This window comes from Pinus tabuliformis, chromosome 2_1 (genome assembly GCF_031772625.1).
Source record: "Pinus tabuliformis cultivar Carrire ecotype Pingquan chromosome 2_1, CPIR1, whole genome shotgun sequence".
NCBI classification, from domain to species: domain Eukaryota; kingdom Viridiplantae; phylum Streptophyta; class Pinopsida; order Pinales; family Pinaceae; genus Pinus; species Pinus tabuliformis.
Window position 1 is genome coordinate 774,244,721 of NC_142299.1, and position 25,121 is coordinate 774,269,841.

General features: G+C 39.0%; 1 pseudogene across 8 annotated transcripts in view; it reads left to right on the forward strand.

Annotated features, from left to right (window-relative positions):
* LOC149202869 (putative pentatricopeptide repeat-containing protein At3g13770, mitochondrial pseudogene) overlaps positions 1-25,121 on the forward strand; it is a 124,129-nt pseudogene continuing 99,008 nt past the window's right edge. For 6 of the 8 annotated variants that reach the window (XR_016253922.1, XR_016253926.1, XR_016253921.1 and 3 more), the window contains exons 1-2: positions 1-2,840; positions 3,298-3,479. The product of XR_016253922.1 is annotated as a putative pentatricopeptide repeat-containing protein At3g13770, mitochondrial pseudogene, transcript variant X2 (transcript). The remainder of the gene's footprint in view (positions 2,841-3,297; positions 3,480-25,121) is intronic. The other 2 variants (XR_016253928.1, XR_016253927.1) reach the window with 1 other exon arrangement.

The following is a 25,121-nucleotide window of genomic DNA, read 5'->3' on the forward strand; positions in this document are numbered from 1 at the left end:
TCTTAGAATACGGGCAGCTGTGTCCTTTTGTACTGGTCATGACTGAAATGATCATCGCGGACGGAAGAAATTCTTCGACAATTCTTGACATACCGAACAATGAACATAGATCCTACCAACGAAAAAAGTTGTGATATCGCTACTCATTATGTATGTCTATAGGATCATTTCAGCTCCAAAGCTGAATAACGATATCGGTTATTTGTCGATTGTTGACATTGTTGTGAATTTTAGCAGTGAGGGAACTGTGAAATGGCCACTTCAGATTTCACAACATGAAGCATCGGAATACCTTTGGTTTCATTGGAAATCTGATTTGGCCTCAGCTTAACAACACCAATATTGGGAAGCTTATTACTACTTGTGCTACTGCAAAAACACGTACAAATAATGACGAAAGCAGGTATTATGCTCATCTTCTGCAGGACTCCATTGCCAGGAAATCTATATCAGAAGCCAAACGAATTCATACCCATATGATCGAAAATATATTTAGAGTTGGCACATTTCTGGAAAACCGCCTTATAGACCTGCATTTGAAGTATGGCAGTGTGGAGGATGCTCGCCAAGTGTTTGACAAAATGGCTGAACGAGATATATCTTCTTGGAACACTTTGATCGGAGGATATACAAAGATTGGCGTCGTCGACTTTGCTCGTGAATTGTTTGAAAGAATGCCTGAAAGAGATGAGGTCTCGTGGAATACCATTATAGGTTGTTATGCAAGGCATGGTTATGGTAAGGAGGCCTTGAAACTTTTCAGTCAAATGAAACTTGCAGATATGAAGGTTAATCACATCACTTTCGGTAGTGTTCTTAGTGCTTGTGCCTGCATGGAAGCACTAGATGATGGGGTGCAAGTTCATTTGCATGCAATAAAAACTGGATTTGATTTGGATGTCGTTGTGGGCTCTACACTTATTGACATGTATGCAAAGTGCGAAAAAATAGAGGATGCACGCAAAGTGTTTGACAAAATGCCAGAGCGAGATGTGGTCTTGTGGACTTCCATGATTTCAGGATATGCCAGATGCGGTTATGGCAAAGAAGGGTTTGAGCTTTTCCGGATGATGAATCAGGCAGGAATGAAGACAAGCCAATTCATATTTGCAAGCGTTCTCAGTTCATGTGCCAATTTGTTGGCTTTGGAACAGGGGAAACAGCTTCATGTCCATGTAATTAGAAGTGGATTTGAGTCTAATGTCTATGTAGGGAGTGCTCTTGTTGACATGTATGCAAAATGCTCGATTATAGAGGATGCAAGGCAGATATTCCGTGGAATGCCCAAGCAAGATGCTGTCTCGTGGACTGCAATGATTGGTGGATGCACCGAGAATGGGCAGGCTGGGGAGGCTTTGAAGCTTTTCTATCAAATGCAGAAGTCAGTCGTGAAAATGGACCATTTCACCCTTGCCAACGTTCTTAGTGCATGTAGCTGCCAAACGGCTCTGGATTATGGTAAGCAGGTCCATACACACATTTTCAAAATTGGGTTTGAGATGAGCCCATTTGTAGGAAGTGCTCTTCTCGACATGTATGCAAAATGTGGAAGTATTGAAGATGCACACCAACTGCTAAATGAAATGACCAGACCAGATGGAGTATCCTGGAATGCATTGATTGCAGGTTATGTGAGGAAAGGGGATAATTTGAAAGCCTTGATACTTTTTGGCCAGATGCGACATGAGGGCCTGCAACCGGATCAATTCACCTTTGCCTGCATTCTAAGTGCAGCTGCCAGCCTAGCATCTTTGAAACAGGGCAAGCAGATCCATGGTTATATCATCAGAACTAAGTTGGATTCAAATATCTTTGTTGGAAGTGCCCTCATAGACATGTATGCTAAATGTGGGAGTATAGAAGATGCACGCCATGTGTTTAACAAAGTACCTGGACGAGATGGAATTTTATGGAATGCAATGATTGTAGGGTATGCTTTGAATGGGTGTGGAAAGGAGGCTATCCATCTTTTTGAGAGCATGTTGCAGGCAGGAATGAAGCCAGACGATATTACTTTTATCGGTGTCCTATCTGCATGCAGCCATGCAGGTTTAGTTAATGAAGGTCGTGACTACTTTGAGTCCATGAGTCAAAATCATTGCATTGCCCCAAAAGCTAAGCACTATGCATGCATGATAGATCTTGTAGGCCGGGCTGGGCTCCTGAATGAGGCAAGGGACTTAATTGATAAAATGCCATTTAAATCAGATACCATTAGCTGGGGAGCATTGCTTAGTGCCTGCAGAATTCATGGAAATACAGAACTAGCAAAGCAGGCAGCAGAGTGGCTTTTTGAGTTAGAGCCAGAAAATGCTACAACATATGTACTTTTGTCCAACATTTATGCTGCAGCTGGGAGATGGGATGATGTATCAAAAGTGAGAAAAATGATGAAAGAGAGGGGGGTGACAAAGATGCCAGGATACAGTTGGATTGAGGTAAAGAATAGAATGCATACATTTATGGTACACGACAGATCACATCCAGAGACAGAAGAGATCTATGCTGCATTGAAAAGACTTGCAGGGCAGATGAAGGAGGCAGGTTATGTGCCTGATACCAACTTTGTCTTTTATGATGTAGAAGGAGAGAATAAAGAGAACATTCTCTATTACCATAGTGAGAAACTGGCCATTGTGTTCGGCATAATCAGCACACCCCCTGGAACACCTATCCGTGTTGTCAACAACCTTCGTGTATGTGGTGACTGCCATGCTGCCATTAAGGTTCTCTCTAAGATTGCTCATCGATATATTGTTTTAAGGGATGCCAACCGCTTCCATCATTTTAAGGATGGGACGTGTTCTTGTGGGGATTATTGGTGACTGCAAAAGAACAAGGTATGCATGTTATTACTCTTGGTATGCACATTATTATTTTTTCTTATCAGAAAAAGAACCGACTTTTTTATGTGATTTTTCTTTCTGCTTCCTGAGAAACCTTCAAAGTAGTAGGAGAGCTCATGGTGGCAAAAAACTCACAACATATTCTTGAATATGCTGGCAATGATGTATGCGTATGTAGTCTTAATTCTTTGTGGATGTGTATATATGCACATAATATATGTTCTAAATGAATTGAAGAGAAAAATGCGCTAAAGAAAAATAATCCTTGTAGGAGAGGGAAGGAAATTTCGTAGGTAGTAGGCCACAAACTCTGAATCAACCAAATGTATTATAATGCGGTGTGATCTGCTACAACAAGTAGGCAGAAGGCCTGATAGTTATTAATAGTAATGAGTTTCAGTAAAGCTTTGATGGAAAAATTCTTATCTTCTGTGAAACCTTTGCTATTCAGATAAAAGAGGAAGGTGAATTGTAGCAAAAATTTGGTATCATGCAAAGGAAAATTTGGAGGCATTCAAAGATGATTTTGATTTTGGAAAAAGCTAGTTTCTTGATCAAACCATCGATGTGTTGTTCATTTCTGCACAACATTATTGGTGCACTGTCTAATTTTTCTCAGTGCATTGATTACAGGTCAGTCTCTTAATTTCAAAAAATATTTTACCTTTATTTCCAGATTTGGAAGGTTTTCATGACTATTTGATAAGAGTGAGATACTACTATGTATGCCTTTGACGAAAATGGTATGTGACATGCTTCTTAAGTTATGGTAAAATGGGAATGTCAAATCTATACTTGTATTTTGGTTATTTTTATAATAATTAAGTATTAGTTAGGAGTGGTTAAGTGATATTTTAGTGGACAAGGTTTAGAATATCGCATAAGCAGTATGAAAGCCATAAGTGAACCTCTTCTTTCACTAATTTCGTATTTAGGAGTGTAGCTTATATATGTAACCTATTAAAGTCTGGTAATTCGTATGGGGTTGCAGGTTGCATAGGTAGTGTTGGAAATCACGAGGTTTTCAACTTATTATTATATTCCCGTTACATGATAATTTCTTGTGAGACTGTTAGCAAATTTGTTATTATGTTTTCTTCTATCATCAAGCAATTACCATAAACATGAAGATCACAAAAGACAATAGAACACAAGATATAGGCTCCAAGCCAGGGCAAAACCCCTCAAAGGGGAAAAACCCAGAAAATCTCTTCTTATAGAATCGGATCAAATGAGTTATTCAATACCCACGATCGCAGAAATTCCCACCTCTACATGCCAAACCAAACCTTCCTTCCAGCAGATTCTTCCGCAAGAGACCAGCAACAAGAGGCAAACCAAGACGGATCTTCCTCAAACCCTAGCTTCTCTCTTCCAGATTTTCATCCTCCACTTCTTCTCTGCCCTTCTCTGTGATATTTCAGACCAAAAATCCATCCAAGTGTGTGTCCAAATGAGCTCCATCTTCCCTATATTTATACAAATTGGAGGGGTGTAAATAATAAATATACATGTCCATTGGGGCAAGGCTGACTTGTCTTGTAGGCCGAATTGGCATCTAGAGGGGTTTCTGTGTCAAAAATTACATTTCTTTTCATTTTCTTTTACAATAGGTCCAAAAATAGGTATTTGACTCTTTGACTCAAAAACCTAAAAGCACGAAGAACATGCTTATCTAAAAAATAATAATAATTTTCTTTTTCTTTTTCTTTTGCTTTCTACCTATGTTGCAGGAAACATTGCCTAGGGGTCAGTTTTCGGCTGGAAACGAAACAGAAATGAGGAAACTCATACCGTATGGCCTGGAAACTTGTTTCCGGCCGAAAACGAAACGGAAATGAAGAAACTCATACCATATGGCCTGGAAACTCGTTTCTGGCCGTACTGGCACGTTTCACGCTAGGGAAACGTGGCTAGTACGACCTTACAGTGGAGTTTCCAGGCCGTACAACGGAGTTTCCACTTAACAATTGTTGTTTTCTTTTATTTTTATTTTTTATTTTTTCACTTCTAATTTTTTATTGGGCGACTAAAATATCTTTTGGATGCTTCTAGATGCCTCTCTCAAGTTATAAAAAAGACTCTTGCCTCATTCTCTCATCACACAATTGAGCAAGTCGTTTCTCTTGGAGACGGGCGATTTTAGCAAAGGAGAAAAGAGGAAGAGAGCAATGGTTTCAGCTAGGGTGTTTTCAACAGTGAGCAAAGGAGATTTCAGCAGCAAGAGAAAGAGATTTCAGCAACAGATTTGGAGTGCAGAGTTTCCGGCTACGACATTCTTGGCTTTTGGCTCAGCTACAACCATATTTCTCTTGTCTTTTCTGGCATTTTGGGGTAGCTTCAACTACAGAAAATTAATTTGGGTAAGAAGCATTCATTTTCTTAGTTTTTTCCTACTATTTCTTCAATTTTTCGAGGGTTTATGCTTCCAAATATATGAAAAACGTTTTTTCTTTACAGATTTGTTTTTTTTTTTGTTTTTTGCAGCAATGGCTTCCAACCAAGGTGCAACTGCAAGTTCAAGCCCTAGGGCCAACCCAAGGGCTGAATATTATCCTCTTTGGAGGCATGTTCAGAAGCTTAAAAAATGTGGAGGTGGTGGCTCATGGGAATGGCGATGTAATCTTTGCAGTAATTCGTACAAGGGCTCCTACCCAAGAGTGAAGGCACATCTTTTGCATGGAGGAGGATAGGGGATTGTAGGTTGCACAAAAACAACAGACCCATTAACAAGGAGGGCATATCAAAGAGAGCAAGATGAGGCAGATGGAATTAAGAGAAGGCACGATGAGCTTAGTCAAGCTACTCCTCAAGCTCCATCTAACATTGAGCCAAGGATTGTAGTTGAAGCAAGGAAGAGGATAGCCAGTGCCACTCAACAACATAAACAACCAACATCCAAAAATACCAAAGGGACATCCCCTTCAGTTCAGGATAGAATAATTGCTAAATTGGTGAATGTGCAAGCGAGAGAAGAAACTGATTCCAGAGTGGCTAGGTGCATCTATGCATTTGGTATCCCATTCAATGTTGTTCGCTCTTCTTACTGGCAAGATATGATAAGGGCAATTAACAAAGCTCCTCAAGGGTACAAGGGGCCCAACTATGAGAAAGTTAGAACTCAACTTCTAAAAAATGAGGAGCTTGTGGAGGATATCTAATCACCAATTCGTTCTTCCTGGAGCAGCTCTGGGGTTACCATAGTCTCAGATGGATTGGGATACAAGGCGCAGACCATTGATAAATATCATTGCCACTTTCCGGAAAGGAACAATGTTTATAAAGGCGGAAAACTGCCAAGGAGAGGTAAAAGATGCACAGTTCATTGCTGATGTTATTATAAAATCTATTGAACAAATAGGGCCTAACAAGGTGGTGCAAGTTATCACGGATAATGCACCAGTTTGCAAAACTTTAGGTTTAATTATTGAGGGGAGGTATGACCACATCTTCTGGACACCCTGCCTTGTCCATAATCTGAATCTGATCTTAGAGGAGATCGACAACAAAGTTTCATGGATAAAGGAAATCACAGGGGAAGCAAGGGAGATTGTTAAATTCATCACCAACCACCACCAATCTCAAGCAATATTTTGAGAGTACTCCAAATTGGAGTTGTTAGAAGTTGCTGAGACAAGTTATGCCTCAAACTTTCTGATGTTGCGCCGCCTTGTTGAGGTTAAGCATGCATTAGTTTCTATGGTGGTGAGTCAACTTTGGGTTGAGTGGAGACAAGTAGATTCAGAGCAGGGATATATGGTGCGTAGATTGTGCCTTGATGAGGATTGGTGGAGCAAGATAGATTTCTTGCTAAAGTTCACAACCCCTGCATTTGAGCTTCTTCGGAACGCTGACACTGACCAACCTTTCTTAGGAGAGGTATATGATGGCATGGATTCCATGGTTGAGAAAACTATGGAAATCATTTCACAAGAGTCTCCACAACTTTTGTTTGTTGATGATCATTTTGTTGATTTAGTCAAGAAAATCATTGTTGATAGGTGGAACAATTTCAACACTCCATTGCACACTTTAGCACATGCCTTGAACCCCAAATTTTATGATGAGGAGCTTATTGCTCAAAGCAATGGGAAAAGGAAGGCACCCCATAAGGATAGAGAGGTGGCTAATGGGGTGAAAAAAGTCCTTATGAGAATATTTCCATCTCATCTACACAGGGAGGTAAAGGAAGAATTTGCCAGTTTTGCTGTAGGATTAGATGATTATGCAGATATATCAGCTTTGGAGGAGAGAAGCACCATGAATCTAGTTAGGTGGTGGATTTGTCATGGAGCAAATGGTGTACATTTGCAAAACCTTGCCATTCGTGTTCTTTCACAAGTGGCAAGCTCTTCATCAGCAGAAAGGAATTGGAGCACCTATCGTTTTATTCATTCTGTGAAGTGCAATAGGTTGGGCTCGCAGAAGGCAGAGGATCTTGTTTATGTCCACTCCAACCTTCGCCTTGCATCTCGTAGGGGTCCATAATACAACAGTGGTCCTTCTAAAGAATGGGATGTGGATCCAGCCTGGAAGTGGAATTGGCCCATCATCTTCTTCAGCACCACCATCCACTGTTGAGCATGCTTTTGCTTTTATTTTTGATGAGGATTAGTCTTTTGTCTTTATAGTTCTTGCAGCCTCATAGTCTTTATTGTACTTGCAGCCTCATATATCATAAAGGTTGATTTTGAGATTTGGATATATAATAAAGGTTGATTTTGGATATTCTGATATTGCTATTTTTATTATGTGATCATTCATGAGTAAATGTGATGTAAATTTAATCATAATGTTTAAACTTTAAATGTAATAAATTATAATGTATCATGTATGCTTTATGATTGCACATAACATTTCTTAAATGTCCTATATATATATATGTTTCCCCGTTTCCAAAATTTGGGGGGGGGGTCACGTTTTGTACCCATGCCCGTTTCGAAAACTCGTACTTGTTTCCCCGTTTCGTGCAACTTAGCTTTTTACATAAAATACAAAATGGTACAAATTATGAAGACCGAAACTAGTTACATTCTCCTGGATTCCCTCTTAACTAGGGAGGTATTCATAATTGTACACATGGTACAAGGATATTCTCAAACTGAAATATTCTCCTAAGAAGAGTCGGATTAGTAAGCCATCTGTAAGCATCAACATCATATCATCATAACCAACATTGTCAACATAGCGAGATCTTGACTAACAAGCTCTAGTTCTTCATAAGGTTAGAGCACAATGCTGGGAGGCTTTACGTGGGACACCACACTACCTCTCAAGGCACATACCCCATCCAGATGTTCACAAGGCATGTCCTTCTAGGACTATTCTTATCTTGGATTCCCAATCCTCAAAGAATATTGGTCCTCTTCGATCACTCTTGTCTTGGATACCCTGTCCAATCCTCAAAGAGTGTCGGTCCATGAGACCACTTCCCTATCTTGGATTCCAAATCCTCAAGGAGTACTAGTCTTAGATGCTTACCCAATCCTCCAGACCCCATTCTCTCTCCATGGCCTTCACTAGACGTATGACTGTTAGTCCTGGCCTAGTGCATGACACATGAAGTAGAGAATCATGTCCATCATCACTACCTCTCAACTAGGGAGGATATACTCTTTCCCTTCACACAAAGGGAATATATCCAATCTCCCTCTCAACTAGGGAGATGTGTCCAACATCAGCTACTTGTTCTTCATGGAGATAGCTGCATGATTCCTTCTTTCCTTGGTATCTCTTCCTTCAATCTAGTGACAGGGTTCGGGCCATTGACCTTGCATATCATTTTCCTTTCTTTATCATCAATGAAGGCATTATATTGAGCCTTATCAAACTTCAAGCCAATCATAGCTCCCTCTGAAAGTGATCTTCATTGTACGAACTTGAACTTCAGGTTATCTTCTCACATTGCTACCTTTCAATCCCAAGATGAAACCATCTCAACTTCATAATTGTCAAATATCATATGTTGAGCTTGTCTCAACATCCTTCACATATTCCTGCAATATCCTTCTAGGTAGCAAAACAAAATGTTAACTAGATAACCAATAACAAACATACTAGGCTTACCTTATCTTCATGATGACCTTCTTATCAAAGCATCAACTTTCTTGAGTTCTTTGAGATCAACATCCTTTCGCATGATCCATCTCCACATGAATCTTTCTTCATGCATTCATTTTAATTAGAGTGCCCATGGATCGAGCTTGATTACCAAGCTGTAATATCTTCCTTGGAGTTATCATTGTTAACTCCCTTTCTTTCTTCCAGAGACTATACTTGATGTTGATCAACATTGTTATATTTATGCCATGCAATTTTGTGAGAGATTCTTGATCTCTTTCTATACCAAAGCATGTCACATTTCTTTGGACAACATGCATCCATATGGAAAGCTTATCGAGTACTTTTTATATTCAACTCTTTTTGCAAGATTCTTATAGATATGAACCTTTTCCTATGCATACCTTTGCTTTTCATACAATCATCTAGCCATCCCTTCGGAATGAGCTTGCTTCTTGTACCTGGAACTTTGACCATTTGCATTCCTTCATTCTTCAAGAGTATTGATTCCATATTGTTGAAGAATATAGGGCAATTAGTTATGATAGGATTCTTCTAGCAATGATAACAATTTGTGAAACACTTTTACTTTTCTTGTTAGCTTGATCTTCTTCTTATTATTAGTGTATGTTCTTTTACTTCATCAAACTGCTATCAAAATACAAAAGACAAGAACACAAGATGTTGGCTCTCTGCCAGGGCAAAACCTCTCTCTCTTAGAGAGGAAAACCCTTTCTCAAATTTCTCTTATTGAAGCTTCTATTGATAAATGCCAAACCCTAGACCCTTGACAAGAATATCCTCCAAGCACAAGTCAAGTCTTTATTCTTCTTCTTCCGGCACTTCGTCCTTCTTCCGGCAACTGATAGTAGTCCTTGTTATGCTTCTTCTACAAGAGATATTCCTCTTTGATCCTTAGTAGATTCCTTCACATATGAAGAGTACTTTATCCCTTCTCCAACCAAACTCTTTCTTGAGATATAGTTGCAGGTTTGATATGACAGCAGTGTGGCCCTATTTCTTCGCATGTGTGAGGGGATTCCTTCTAGAACCTTATGTGAAAGTCCTCTTTCCTTCTTCGCTTGAGTGAGAGGCCTTATAGGCCTACTTTTCTAGCCCAAACAATGAGATATGTATGACTGTGGTGGAGGGCTGCTATGACAATAGAGAGACCCTCTTTTTCTTCGCACGTGTGACTGCAGTTGACCTTAGAACAATCCTCTAAGGCTCGGTACTTTTTCTTCCTCCTTCGTTGCACTAGAGGCTCCTTTCTTCGTCCCTTTCTCACCCTTAACTTGTCCCTTCTTCTCGTTGATTTCAGAGGTGATCTTCATTGTCATTGGAGGAGTGGACAACCTCTTATATATAGAGGTTTGTCCCTTCTTTAGGCCGACTTGTCATTTATACTTCAGATTGCTTCTTTTAGTGATGTCATTGCATGGAGGAGACTTGTGACTTTGCTTGGAGGTATTTCTTGGACTCTAATACATATATATACATGGTGTAACATGCCCTTAAGGGTCTTCAACATTTCTTTTGACTCTTTGACTTCCCTATAGCACTTTGACATGTGCTAGACCTATACAATGAGCAAGAAACTCATTGATATAAATAACCAAAATAATATTTCTTTTCTTTTATAAATATAAAGATCAAAATTACATTTATGAAGACCGGACCTAATTACATTTTCTTCAACACATACTAGATGGAATATATACCAGTCATATTGCTGCTACCAGGGATCTTCCAAAATGATGATTCTTATAGGATCTTTATGATCCCTCTTTGCAACATGACTCCCTCTAACATGATGTTAGAAAATGCTTAGATGAACAACAATATGCAATATGGTTCCAATTTTCTATTTCTCTTTAAACTAGATGATCTTTCCCAAAGCAAATCAAATAAGTAGATTCTAATTTTTCTACTATCATGTGCTTTTATCTATGATGTCATGCTTTCTTTTAGAAAATGCAACAATGTATGCTTAATCTTTTAATCACCAATGAATTTGTTAGCATCAGTTCCTTCAGGGTCCTTATAGTTCCCTCTCTTCATCATGCTCATCATTTTCAAGAAGGCATTAACAAGCACAAGAACTATTTTTTGATTAGCCATCCTTTCTATCTTGCTTTCTTCATTATGTACCTACAATATTCATCGACAAGTACAACCAAGAAAAATACACAAAAACAAGAACATGATGTCAATTTTATCAATCTAGGGTTTCTATGGTATCTTTGAGGGTGTACTCCTAGGGTTCTTAAAACAGAAACCTTAAAATTCTTTGATATTACCCTTGATAAAATTTTAGCAGAAACATCAACCCTAGGGTTTTGATGTCAAATCCTAGATTTTATCCAATATCCACCATCGCTATGGTTTACCATATACCCCAGATTCTCTACAAACCTTAGATGTCAAGAGCTAGGGTTTTTCTATAGAGGGAACAACCAAAATAGGGTTAGGGTTCTTCATCTTTTCTAGGGTTAATTCAATTTGACTTAGGATTTAGAAACCCTAAATTTTAAGAGTCTTCTTGATTTCAAAGCCTACAAATCCTAGATTCTCATGCAAAAGAACAATTGCAGAAACCTAGCAAAATTTTGACTCACAACATTGTTGAAAAGTGTAACTAATTTCGGTCTTCATATTGACATGTGTAATTGTGATTTTATGTAATTGATGTAAAGAAGAAAAATAAAATTATTTTTGTAATGCTTGTCTTTGTGAGCCCTTAGGATTGGTCATAAAGTAAAAAAGAGTCAATGTCATGTATGAAGGACCCTTCTTGGGCATGTTGCATTTGTATATGAGTTAATGAAAGTGTCAAATAGACCTCCAAGACCAAGCTCAAGCAACTACGCCAAGTCAGCCTTAAAAGAAATAATGAATTTGCTCCAACAGTCATGTCGGCTCACCCATTGCTAATGTCGGCTTATTATGAAGGCTCCAACAACTATAAATAGGGCAGCGTGGCCTCATTTTAGAGCAAGAATTTCGGTCATCATCAAGTTTGTAATAGGAGGTGCGAAGTTCATCAAGGAGGCCTATAATCAACTGAAGGAAGGAAGAGTATAAACCGAGGTCTTTTCTGATCTGTTTTGGGTTGATCTTCTCCACACGTGTGAGGAAGAAAGAGGTCAGTTGTTGCAGTAGAGGCTGAGAGGAATTGCAGTTCTCCTAGGTAGCCGAATTGGAAGAGGGACAAGTCAAAGGAGAAGCCGAGACAAGCTAAGAGGATGCTCTATCCTAAGTGAAGGTATCAAGGACATTTTCTAGAAAGTGAAACTAGGGTTTTTGAATTAGGGTCAAAGATTGCAAACTTAATTCAAGGAGGCCGAAATAAGTGAAGGTCTGAAGTAGAAGGATGCTGAGGTTGAAGAGATGCCGAGAAGGAGGAAGGAGAAGAAGGTTGATTATTGTTGACCAAGGATCTCATCAAAGAAGCTTTGTCTTGGTCTTGGAGTGGCAAATAGGTCATTGGTCTTGGTCTTGGTCTTGGTATTCATCAATTGAAGTCTCTATAAGAAGAGGAATTTGTTCAAGTTTTTCCTCTTAAGTGGGAGAGGTTTTGGCCCTGGCTGATAGCCTATATTCTGTGTCTCTTATCTCTTTATGGTTTATGCATTGGTAGTTGTTTGATGAAGAATAGCACTATACTAACATGAGATAAAAGAAGATCCTAATCTAAGAAGTAAAAAACATTCACAAGTAGTTATCAATAGAAGAGAAATCACTTAATCTTGATGCCCTAGATTTCTCAACATGGTATCAGAGCTAAGGTGACTAAGTCAAGGAAGGGCATCTTATCAAGGGACACTCAAGGATCAAATCTCGAGGAAAGCATCAAAGCGAAGATCATCTTGAAATTAAAATCTACAAAGGAAGCATCAAAACCCTAGATCGAAGAAGTAATCTACACCAAAAGAAGTCTTGGGATCATCATCAAGAAAAGAAGGCCAAGACCCTACATCTACTCAAGTTGAAGAGATCTACGAATCAAGGTAAGCTTGAAGTTTGTTCATCCAAGAGAAGCACTTCAAGATCAAGATCATATCATCATCTTGAAGAAAGAAAAAACCCTAGATCAATCAAAGAAGCATTCCTGGGATCCGCTCTTAATCAATTTGAAGTTGAAGTGTCTTGAAGACTATTCATCCAAAGGAAGCTAGATCAAAAGGCGTTCTCATCAAGATTCTAAGGTGATCTCTCTTGTTGAAGCAAGGTCCTTACCATTGAGGACATCACCAAGAAGTCATCATTGATCTTCATCAACAAAGACATCGCCATCAAAGGATCCAAAGAGATCTCACTCTCTCTGGGATCAAGAGTCATTTTTGAAGAAACCTAACTTTATCAAGGGGAAGTTTTCTATCCTCTATATCATCATCAACATCACGGAAGCGACAAGAAGAAGGAACATCCTTTCAAGTAAGTATATTTATGTCCACATTTGAATCTGTCAAAATGTCTTTTTGCAAGGAAAGCAACAAATTGGTTAGGGCTTCAAACTATCTTGCATGGAAGAAAATGACATATTTGAATCTCATTGAAAATGAGGTTATGGAACATGTCAAAGGATCAATCACTAAACCAGGAAAGGAAGATGCTCAAGCTCTTGCAAAGTATATGAAAGGGGAAGTTAGGGCTCAAAGGATTCTCATAGTATCCATCAAGGATCCCCTCATCCCATATGTATCAAAACTCGAAACTTCAAAAGACATCTATAACAAACTGGCAGAGTTGTATTCCGTAAGCACTGCTGGAGAAGTCATCTCATTAAGGCAAGAACTCTACAAGCTGAAGATGTCAAGAGAAGATGGAATAGCCTCCTACTTTATGAGTATATTTGAAAGTAGGGATCAACTTCAAGATCTGGGAGAACTCATGTCTGATAGAGAAATGACTACAGTTGTACTAAATGCACTACTAGAGGAGCGGGGTAACTTTACTTCAAGTATTTTTGGAAAGAAAGAAGCTACTCCATTCCAGGATCTATGGTCACTATGCAAGATTGAAGAATCTAGAATAAAGGCCAAATCTGATGTGGGAGTAGGTGAGCAAAATCAAGCTTATGCTACAATGACAAGAAGAAAGGGAAAATTTGGGAAGTCTAGTTCTCGAAAAAAGAAAAGGGACATGGCTAAGATTCAATGCTATGGGTGTCAAGAATATGGGCACTACAAAAGAGATTGTTTGAAGATCAAGAAGGACAATAACAAAAGAGGAAGAGAAGAAGCCCATATCACCGAAGAAGTGGAGGAAGCTAAAAAGAAGAAGTCCAAGAAAGAGGAAGTAAGAGATCTCTATTATGACTGAGATAGTCTTCCTCACATAAGTTCTTTTCAAGTTCCTAAGTCTTCTGTTGTAAGATATGGCTATCATGATTCACTAAGAAAAATAATGGGATGCATCAAGGCATCATAGAAGCATTGAAAGCAAGAGCTTGTGACTTCATCATAGAGAAGCATGAAAGATGGTTAGAATCTATGGCAGTCACCCATGGAAAGATATAGCTCTTGGAAACCTCATTAGTAACATAGGTGGTACTTATAAAAAGAAAAAGGTCATCTAGTACAAGGCTCATCATACATCTATCAAAAGGAAACATCTGCTGGATGGGGATACTCTAGATCCTCAAGATTCTTTGATGGAATCTTCATCGAAAGGTTCACCGATCAAGAGAGGAAGCAAGTGTTTCATCAAGAATTCCAAACTTGTGGAATTCATGGGATGATGGTATGATGACATAAAAGGTGAAGCAGATCAAGGGATTGAAGCTCTTTCAAGGAAGCTACTGTAGGAAGTCTGGATGACCCAAAAGAAAATGAGGTATGTATGCTTATATTCAATATTGAAGAGTCATGTCATATGGTTGCAGGTAACATGGATCAATGCTCTATCTTGAGAGCATGATCAAAAGAAAAAGGATCTCCTCCTCTGAAAGGATGCAAGAAGGCATGAGTCACACATTGTCTAGATGAAATCAACATAATATGTCCTCATATGTAATATGAGGTGGTTGACAACAATTGAAGGAATTCTGATTGGAAATTCCTGGGAATGAAATGTGTGAAGAAAGGAAGGAAGAGATTGTGGATATGCAACCACGAAAAAAAAAGGCAATCAACATCCAAAGACCAAGAAGATTTGACTAGGATATCTCCATGAAAGATGAAGTATGAAAAAGAAAGAGACCCTTGACAATATATATCTTTGGAGATGTGTCGATATGTATGCAGGATGTTGATACAAACTAGAAGATGTCATGATGAAAGACCATCACAAAGATAATTTTGATTTAAGTTTTCATTTCTTATTTTTGAACAAATATCTGGATGGGCTTATGCAAGGCTGCCAAGGGAAGATCTATGGATATCTTCCACCACCGATGCCCATGTAGTAGGATGAAAGATCCTTAAGGAAACATGGCATGAAGAAGGCAACATGGCATGAAGGAAGGCCAAATATGAACTGATGGATCACTTTTTGATGATGACATGACTAACTCATGGATGAAAGTGATGGATGGTCTATGCCCTATGAAGAAGTCCCAAACATGAAGACTCCTAAATAACGAAAAGAAGTTCATGACATCGTGAGGAGGAGTTCTTCAAGCAACTGGTTGTCCCATCATCTCCACCTAAGGAGCTGCTGTAGGTCCCTAATTAAGAGGGAGCCTAGAAACAAGTTTCTTACTTGGAAGAAACTTGGAAGCAAAATTCCTAAGCCAAGAGGGAGATTAAGTACATTCCTTTATTGGAATAGATATGTCCTCCCTAATTAAGAGGGAAAGATAGACACATTATTCTTGTCTTCACTTGGGAAGATAGAATGGAGGATTGGGTAAACATCTGGCATCCGATGCTCTTTGAGGATGAGTTAGGGCATCCAAGATAAGAGTAGTCATAGAGCATTGATTTTCTTTGAGGACTGGGAATCCAAGATAAGAATAGTCATAGTGGAACATGCTCTGAGAACCTGGGTGGGATATGTTCCAAGAGAGACAATGATGAGGGTGTCTCTATATCATTGGTCTCGCCAACATTGTGGTCATATCTCGTGGAGAGATAGAGTTGTTAGTCAAGGCCTTGCTATGTGACAATGCTGGTTGATATGATGCTAAACAGATGGGTTACCAATCCGACTCTTCTTGTGATTCAGATTGAGAATGACCAAGTACCATTATAAATACCTCCCTAGTTAAGAGGGAGTGTTGAAAAGTGTAACTAAGTTCGATCTTCATAATGACTTGTGTAATTGTGATTTTATGTAATTGATGTAAAAAAGAAAAATAAAATTATCTCTGTAATGTTTGTCTCATGGGTTTCATGAGCAAGGAATTTTATTTTAGTAATGGCTCCCATTGTGAGCCCTTAGGATTGGTCATAAAGTAAAAAAGAGTCAATGAAGGACCCTTCTTGGGCATGTTACATTTGTATGTGAGTCAATGAAAGTGTGAAATAGCCGTCCAAGACCAAGCTCAAGCAACTACTTCAAGTCGACCTTAAAAGAAATAATGAAGTTGCTCCAATAGTCATGTTGGCTCATCCATTGCTAAAGTCAACTTATTATGAAGGCTCCAACAACTATAAATAGGGCAGCTTGACCTCATTTCAGAGCAAGAATTTCGGTCATCATCAAGTCTGCAATAGGAGGTGCGAAGTTCATCAAGGAGGCCTATAATCAAGTGAAGGAAGGGAGAATATAAACCGAGGTCTTTTATGATATGTTATGGGTTGATCTTCTCCACACATGCAAGGAAGAAAGAGGTTAGTTGTTGCAGTAGAAGTTGAGAGGAATTGCAGTCCTCCTAGGTAGCCGAATTGGAAGAGGGACAAGTCAAAGGAGAAGCTGAGACAAGCTAGAAGGAGACTCTATCCTAAGTGAAGGTATCAAGGACATTTTCTAGAAGGAGAAACTAGGGTTTTTGAATTAGGGTCAAAGATTGCAGACCTAATTCAAGGAGGCCGAAATAAGTGAAGGTTTGAAGCAGAAGGAAGCTGAAGTTGAAGAGAAGCCGAGAAGGAGGAAGGAGCAGAAGGTTGACTATCGTTGACTAAGGATCTCATCAAAGAAGCTTTGTGTCTTGGTCTTGGAGTGGCAAATAGGTCAAGGGTCTTGGTCTTGGTATTCGTCAATTGAAGTCTCTATAAGAAGAAGAATTTGTTTGGGTTTTCCTCTCAAGTGGGAGAGGTTTTGGCCTTGGCTGATACCCTATATTCTGTGTCTCTTATCTCTTTATGGTTTATGCATTGGTAGCTGTTTGATGAAGAATAACACTATACTAACATAAGATAAAAGAAGATCCGAATCTAAGAAGTAAAAAGCATTCACAAGCAGTTATCAATAGAAGAGAAATCACTTAATCTTGATGCCCTAGATTTCTCAACAAACATGAAATGCATATAAAATGTCCATACCTTTGTGAATTTATTATACCTCTTCTTAGCATAGAACTAGTTCTGAACAGCAACATCATTCTTTTTCGTACTTCAAGTCAAATGTTGTTCTTACATAGTTCCTCTCATTCAATACTGCTTTTTGTCTCTAGAGAGTAGAGCACAGTCTCGATTTTCTACACAAATATTCTTACAAGTTAAAGGCCATGATTCAAACTTCAGGTCGACTTTTTCATGTGGAAGTTTATCAAAGCCTCGTACTTATTACGATGATACTGTTTCATAATCCATCAAGACTTTGTCATATTGCCAAATATTCACTAGGAGTCATATCATTGTCATCGTGACATTTGAAGAACATTTGTAATTGGTACAAGCCATAAATTTCGATTTGTAATGCCACCGAGAAATCCTTGAGCCATTGTAAGATCGTGTGTCATCATAATATCACCATTGTGCTAACTTCAACAGTGAGTCAGTGTAGTCTTTGTGAGAGCCACAAATTACATTTTACATTTTTGCGATCCTCTAGTTTCAGTGTTCATAATTATTTTTGTGCTCATTTCAATATGTATCTTATGTAACAAACAAGCGAAGAAAAGAAAAAGTTATTTCTATAAAGCTTGGGTTTCATGCTCATTATTGATGGTCTTCTAGGTAAAAGCATGTTCTTCATGCTTATAGGGTTCGTTAGGTCATAGGATTTATTGTCATGTGTCAACATCATGTTTATAAGACCCTTCTGGGCAAATTGTAATTGGAAAAAGAATTATTTTTGAGTCTAGAAAGTCTTGGAAACTCCAAAAGTACAAGTCGGCTCTGGTAGCATCAAGTTGGCCTAAGGGAGGGAATTCAACCGCTTGGAAAGGCTATATAAAAGAGCAGTTCGATCTCAAGGAAAAAGTTTGATCTATAGCTGGGAAACAAAAGAAGACTACGAAGGTCTAGAAGAAGAGAGGAAGGATGAAAAACTTGTTTTTGGGCTATCTCTCTCTCACAAGTGCGGAAGTCTAGGGTTTTTGCAGCTACAAAGGAGGTTGAAATTGCAGATCCAAGTTGCAGTAGGACGAAGTGCTATTTCTTGTTGCTGGAAGGAAGAATACTATGTCTTGACCTCGTTGACCTTATGAGGAGTTGTCTTTCTTAAGGAAGGTCTCAAGAGGAAGCTGGTTTAGGGTTTCTGCAGCTGCTACAGGGCCGAAGTTGCAAATCGAAGTAGCAGTATTGAAGCTGGTAGGACGAAGCTACAGTTTTGGTGCTAGATCAAGGAAGGACTTGTTTGAAGGGCTGACTTGGTACTTGGAGAAGGAGTTGGTCTAGGGTTTGGGTCTTTGTTGTCTCACTAAAAGAAGATTCTATAAGAAGAGAAGAGTTTTTTGGGTTTTCCCCTTGAAGGGGTTCTACCATGGCTAAGAGCCTAATTTTCGTGTCCTTCGCTGTTACTATTTTTGTTCTTGATATTTGTTTGAAGGAAAGATCTAAATAAAGAACATAAGAAGATTAACTAAGTTCCTAAACAAATATTAATGTTAAGGAAAATTGATATAATTGGTCACCACTTTGAATTTTCCAACAGGTCCGAACCCATGCATTCGTAGCATATCAGAGGAAATTGACAAATCACAAAGGTCGTCGTTGCTGAGAAATAAATCTCATTGATGTGGCACTAGAGTGAGCAACAGACAGATACAAGCTCTGTGAGCAATGAGGAGCGTTTATCATTCCCAAGTAGAAGTCTAGAAATCGAGGATTTCGTAGCCAATCTTCCAGTTATCCAAAGATATGACCTTCTTCTCCACGCAGAAGGAGACAATAGTGGTGATCAACATGAGGAACCTTTGTGCGTTTAAGCTCTCGATAGAAAATGCATGACAAGGCCCTGCATCAAGGGGAGACAAAGAGCATCTGAGGAGCCACCAGAGTTTGAAGATAATTCACGAGCCATATCATTGTAATATGCGCAAACCATTGTGTACAGTGATTACAATTTTCCACTCAGATACATTTATAGCGAGCCATCATCTTATCCACAAAAGCTTTGTTTGAGGTGAAATGCATTTAAACATTTGATCGAATCTTTATAATAAATCAAGCCACTTGATGGATATAAATCTATTTAGGTTTCATGACATCATTGTATAACACAACGAGCCTTTACAAAACTTCACAAATTCGATACAAGTTGTCTCAGATTTGAACCATCTTAAGTGAGACACTTTAGAGAGGAAGATCCGAGCCAAAATAGCGAGCTAGAAGTAACTTGATATCATGAGCCATGAACCCTTAGAGACCACCGAACCATAGTTGTTACGTTTCAGAATCTTTTTCAATTTCACACAGGGAGAGGGATCCGAAAAACTTTAGGAGTGCACCAGAGTTTGATCAAATGCCAACAAAGTGTGATCTTCAAGCCTCCATTTTCAGACCTTTGTTCTGATACCATGTTGGAAATCAGGAGGTTTTCAATTTATTATTAGATTTTCGTTACATGATAATTTCTTGTGAGACTGTTAGTAGTTTTGTTATTATGTTTTCTTCTATCATCAAGCAATTACCATAAACATGAAGATCACAAAAGACAATAGAACACAAGATATAGGCTCCAAGCCAGGGCAAAACCTCTCAAAGGGGAAAAACCCAAAAAATCTCTTCTTATAGAATTAGATCAAATGAGATATCCAAGACCCATGATCATAAAAATTCCCACCTCTAGATGCCAAGCCAAAGCTTCCTTCCTTCCAATAGATGCATCAGCAAGAGACCAACAACAAGAGGCAAACCAAGACAGATCTTCCTCAAACCCTAGCTTCTCTCTTCCAAATTTTCGTCCTCCACTTCTTCTCTGCCCTTCTTTGCGATATTTAAGACAAAAATCCATCCAAGTGTGTGTCCAATTGAGCTCCATCTTCCCTCTATTTATATAGATTGGAGGGGTGTGAATAGACATGTCCATTGGGGGAAGGCTGACCTGTCATGTAGGCCGACTTGGTATCTAAAGGGGTTTCTGTCCAAAAATTACATTTCTTTTCATTTTCTTTTACAACAGGTCCAAAAATAGGACTTTGACTCAAAAACCTAAAAGCACAAAGAACATGCTTATCTAGAAAATAATAATACTTTTCTTTTTCTTGTTCGTTTGCTTTTTACATAAAATACAAAATGGTACAAATTATGAAGACTGAAACTAGTTACATTCTCCAACTGGTAGTAGGTGAACATGCAAGTAAAAACTGTGCAGATAAGAAAAATATCAATGTGTCTTACATAGCATTGTGATATTATAAGATGCTAGCATGTTTAGATTTTGTATTTGCTTTAGATCCTTTTTCGATGCTTGCATAATATAATTTTTTTATGATGTTTGTAGCACATTTTTAGTCATACTCAAGTAAAACTTGTATTCATCTGTGAATTGCAGTGTTATTCTAAGAAACTTTTATGATGTAGTCAATCTGTTGTTGCTCAAACTCTCAATGAAGGAAAAGTCCAGTCATACAGGTGAGAGATGAGGGGCAACTGTTAGGCAAGCCACCCATTATCACCTCAATGGCCATGCCTCTCACTTTATGGTCTTCAAAGAAGGATTGTAAAACCTAAGGGGGAATCCCTAAATGCCAAACTAAGTTTGGGTCATTGGGAAAGTAGAGAAATGACACAATGCTTGGTTCCATGTTGATTTTTGAGTAGCTTGGGAGGTACTCCAAGCCCTAGGGTTCGGGGTTTGGAGGGTGAAGCGCCACAAGAGTCACTTGTGGGCTTGGAACCCAAGGTTGGGGTTTTGCACCCATCGAGATTTGGGCCAAAACCATGAGGCATTTTGGACATGTGATGGATGGAGATGATAGAGGACAACGAGGAGAATCCAACGCTTTGAGAATCGTCAAAATCCAAGTTGTCCTTAGTGAGTTATGAATTTTTGAAGTTGACAAATGAATTTTTGGGCATCCAAGTCATGTAGGCTTGGAGTGGAAATGTCCAAAAGACATGTCACTTCACTAAGTCGTTGAGCCCTCTTGTTTGGTATAAATAAGAGGTGAATTGATTCATTTGAGAGCACATCCAAAAGGTGCAATACAAGGGCAACAAGAGTGAAGAAGGAACTCAGCTAAGAGAGTAAGGATACTTCTGTTTGGGCCGCAGGAAGGAAGGCACTTCAACGAAGGAGGGAAGGCAGTTTGGGAGCCTTTTGTGACTGTTTGAAGGCTTGTTTCATCCTACAACAGGGCCGAGGATAAGGAGGGAAAATCGCAGGTCTGTGTGGCATCAAATAAGTATGGATTCCTCTGTTTTATGTAGGCCGTAAGCATAGGAGGATGGTTTGGGTAGGCTGCAGGGGTTAACACCTCAAAACAGAGCATGCGTGGGGCTGTTTGAGGGCTAATAAGTGCCCAAATCATTAACGTGGAGGTAGAGGAGTCTCATAAAGGGAAGCTGCAACTGAGAAGGGGCTGTGAAGGTGAGTTGTATGGATAACATAGGTCATTGTTATGCCCTAATCAGGTCACAGTCAAACAACAGTTTATACATCAGACTTGGGTTATGTTTGCAGCAAGATTTGACTTGTATTGGGTCTAGGTTTAGACCAGTTTTGGATCAATTTTATGAGTAGCTTGTGGGAGCCAATTAGAAAGGCCGACTTGGAGGGTTATAAGCCTTTCTTAGGAGCAGATCTCATAGTGATTGTATTGGGCATCATTGGACTGGTGGAGGGCAACGTGTTGATAGCCCAAAGTAGCCCTTGAAAAGTAGTCATAACGAGAGCTTGACAACTAAAGGTTGGGTGAAGGATTGAGCCTAATGTGTAGCTCTTTGATGGATGAAAGAAGCTACTAGATTGGAGCTCAGGTGTTGGCCAGCCTAGAAGAGCAGATTGGATCAACCCGTGTTCATTGAAGTAGAAGCGACTTGCAACAGTGATAGGTGGCAACCCTTTTGGAGACTCTATGTGTCGTCCTTTGATGGACTAAGGGGCAGCGAGAGAGCAAAACGGAAGCGAAGGACCGACATGACGAGATACGACATAGAGACTATAGCGAGATTGTCATTGTATCTTGTATCCCTTGTATGGGAGCCCTAGATTGTTGTATTACTTAGTTGGTTTAATATAACGAAGATTGGGTTGTTGTACATATTTGTACAATATTTTGTAAAAAGTTGTCTATACTTGTGCTTGTGTTTATATTGTTCTGCTGTGCAAAGTAGTTATGTTGAGATTCTTGGTTTGGTAGCGTCAGAGATTCTAAGATTCTATCTTAGACCCAAGATCGTGGAAATTCAACATTCCACACCAGCACATTATCTCACCCACTCACATGGCAATGATAAGAGAGAGAGAGGGTGGATGTGTGCATTATGCTTAATACAATGCTTGCTTCAATCACTGGCTTAACCTGTAACACAAATCGATTTAAACACTGCAGCTTAATATAATCTTGTTTCAATCACTGGCTTAACTTGTAACACAAATCGATTGAAACACTGCAACCACCAAAATCAATCATAGCCTAAGAGATAGTGAGGCGTTTGGTCATTAATCTGATTGTCTGAAAGAGATCAACAATTGAATGAATTCATAAGTGAGAAGACAACAACAACTAATGGTTCCAGGTTCAATCAAAACCTAATACTTTCAGAACATTATGATAATGCACAAAGGAGTTGATGCAAATGGCTTCTTGCCATGATATGGAAAATTCACTATCTATATAATGATTGTACAATGTATTGCTTAATAATTATAAACTATGGGAGGTGTATGAAGCTTGTGAGAATGTGATTTTATTACAACCTGAATGTATCTCAACTGTGAGCTTAGAAGATGTCAAAAAATGTATCAATCCAGTAAGCACAACTAATGGATTCATCTTAGGTCACTTAGCATTAAAGGATATTCCATCATAGTTGAATGCTACCATGCATTGATCTTTATGAATATAGAATGCATCAATCTTCAACAAAACGAACTAGAAACAAATGCAAATAGGAAACATTTGAACCCTCAACCACACTGGATTAATTGCATTGGTATTAGGGTTTAGATCATCAACATGTAATTGGTGGGTACTAGATGGCGGAAACCCTAGGGTCAACATGGACACGATGTTAATTTTAGTTAACAATGGTATGTTATATGCTTAGCACAATTACTTCAATGTTCCTTTAGCAACCCAACGACAATTTCCAATTTAGCTTTCCAATAGCAATCACATTAACCCTAAATCACATTGACAATAATTGTAGATAGGACATAAAATAAAATGCATAAGACAAGTTAAGACAAGAGGAAACCAGATTTGGTGGATGCTAGGGAAAAACCCTAATGTGGGGAAAACCCTTTGATCAATTCTTCTTATTATTATATCAAATGTTCAACAAAGAGAGAGAGAGTACAAAAAGTCAAAGTTGACTTGCCAAATGAAAGTCAAAACAACTCTGTCAAATCTGCAGTCAACTGTAGTATAATTCAACCCTAACCAGAAAGTCAAAGATGGTCAATGCAGCAACAAAACTTTCCCCTTTGAAGCTCGGTTAAAGGCAGTCAAACTCAACTTCTAGCAGTGGTCAAAGTCAGCCCAAAATATTTATAAAATTTGTGGTCAAACTTCGTCAACTTGAAGTCAACCCTGCGGTTAAACAGGCCTGTGGTTAACGCAGGTCAAACAATCCATAAAATCTCGGTTTCTGTGCCAATCAATGCGACCTGGTCAAACAGAGTCAAACCCTCCAAAATCACTGTGAAACTTGGTCAAACAGTCCTTGGTCAACATTGGTCAAACTTTAGTCAACTCTTGAAAATTTCGGTCCTGTACTTTAGTATGAAATTCGTCCTTGCCACACGTGTGGAGAGAGAGAATGCCCAATAGTTGTACGAACCAATGAGAGGAGAGAGAAGAATGTGAGTGATGATGCCAAATGAGGTGAGAGGTCACTTGTATGTATACAAGTCGTTGAGGGTGAAGTGACGTCTCTTGGGCTTCATGAGCCTACATGATGATGTGGTCGACCTGAACAATTTACATGTGTGGGCATAAATTCAAAACCACTTCTGCTTATCCAAGTTAGATGACCTTTAGATCAATTTTGGTCCTCTCAAAAAGAGGAATTTAATGCACTAATCATTTCCATCAAATGAGCTGTTCAAAGTGGAATTTGGCCCTAGTTGCCAATTTTGACACTTCCTCTCAACTAGGAAGAATTCCCCCTGCCAATCCATCCATCATCATCGATCATCATGCCATCCTGTCATCATGTACCATCTCTGTATCTTATCTCATCTCTGCTCTGTTGAACATTGATATGAATAATGAAGAAGAATTGATCGAGAGTGATTCACAAGAGCTTACCACTCTCCATTGACAAAAGTCAGTCCAGAGGTAGAACTTCAATTAGATTTGATCCCAGATCAAGTTGTTGAACACCATGCATCCTAGACATAGGGAGTACGGTTGTACACGATGCGTCCATCTGTTAAAATTGGCAACTAGGGCCAAACTCCATGTGGGTCATCTTATTAATGGAAGCTGATATTTTTCTTGGATCCCTCTCATCGAGAGGTGTAGGATTGATCTAAAGATCATCTGATTCCGATAAGTATTCATGGAGATATGAATTTATTTGTGTTATGGGACAATTCGTCAAGGTCGGCCAACAACCAAATAAACCCCACTTGTGCTCAACGTTTTAGTATAAATAGAGGTGGCCTTCAAGTCATTTTCAACACACTTGGGATCTCTTCCTCTCTACTTGTCTTTGGGTTTTAGTAGGAGGAGAGATCCTAAGGGATAATGTTGCCCTAATCCAGAGGGCA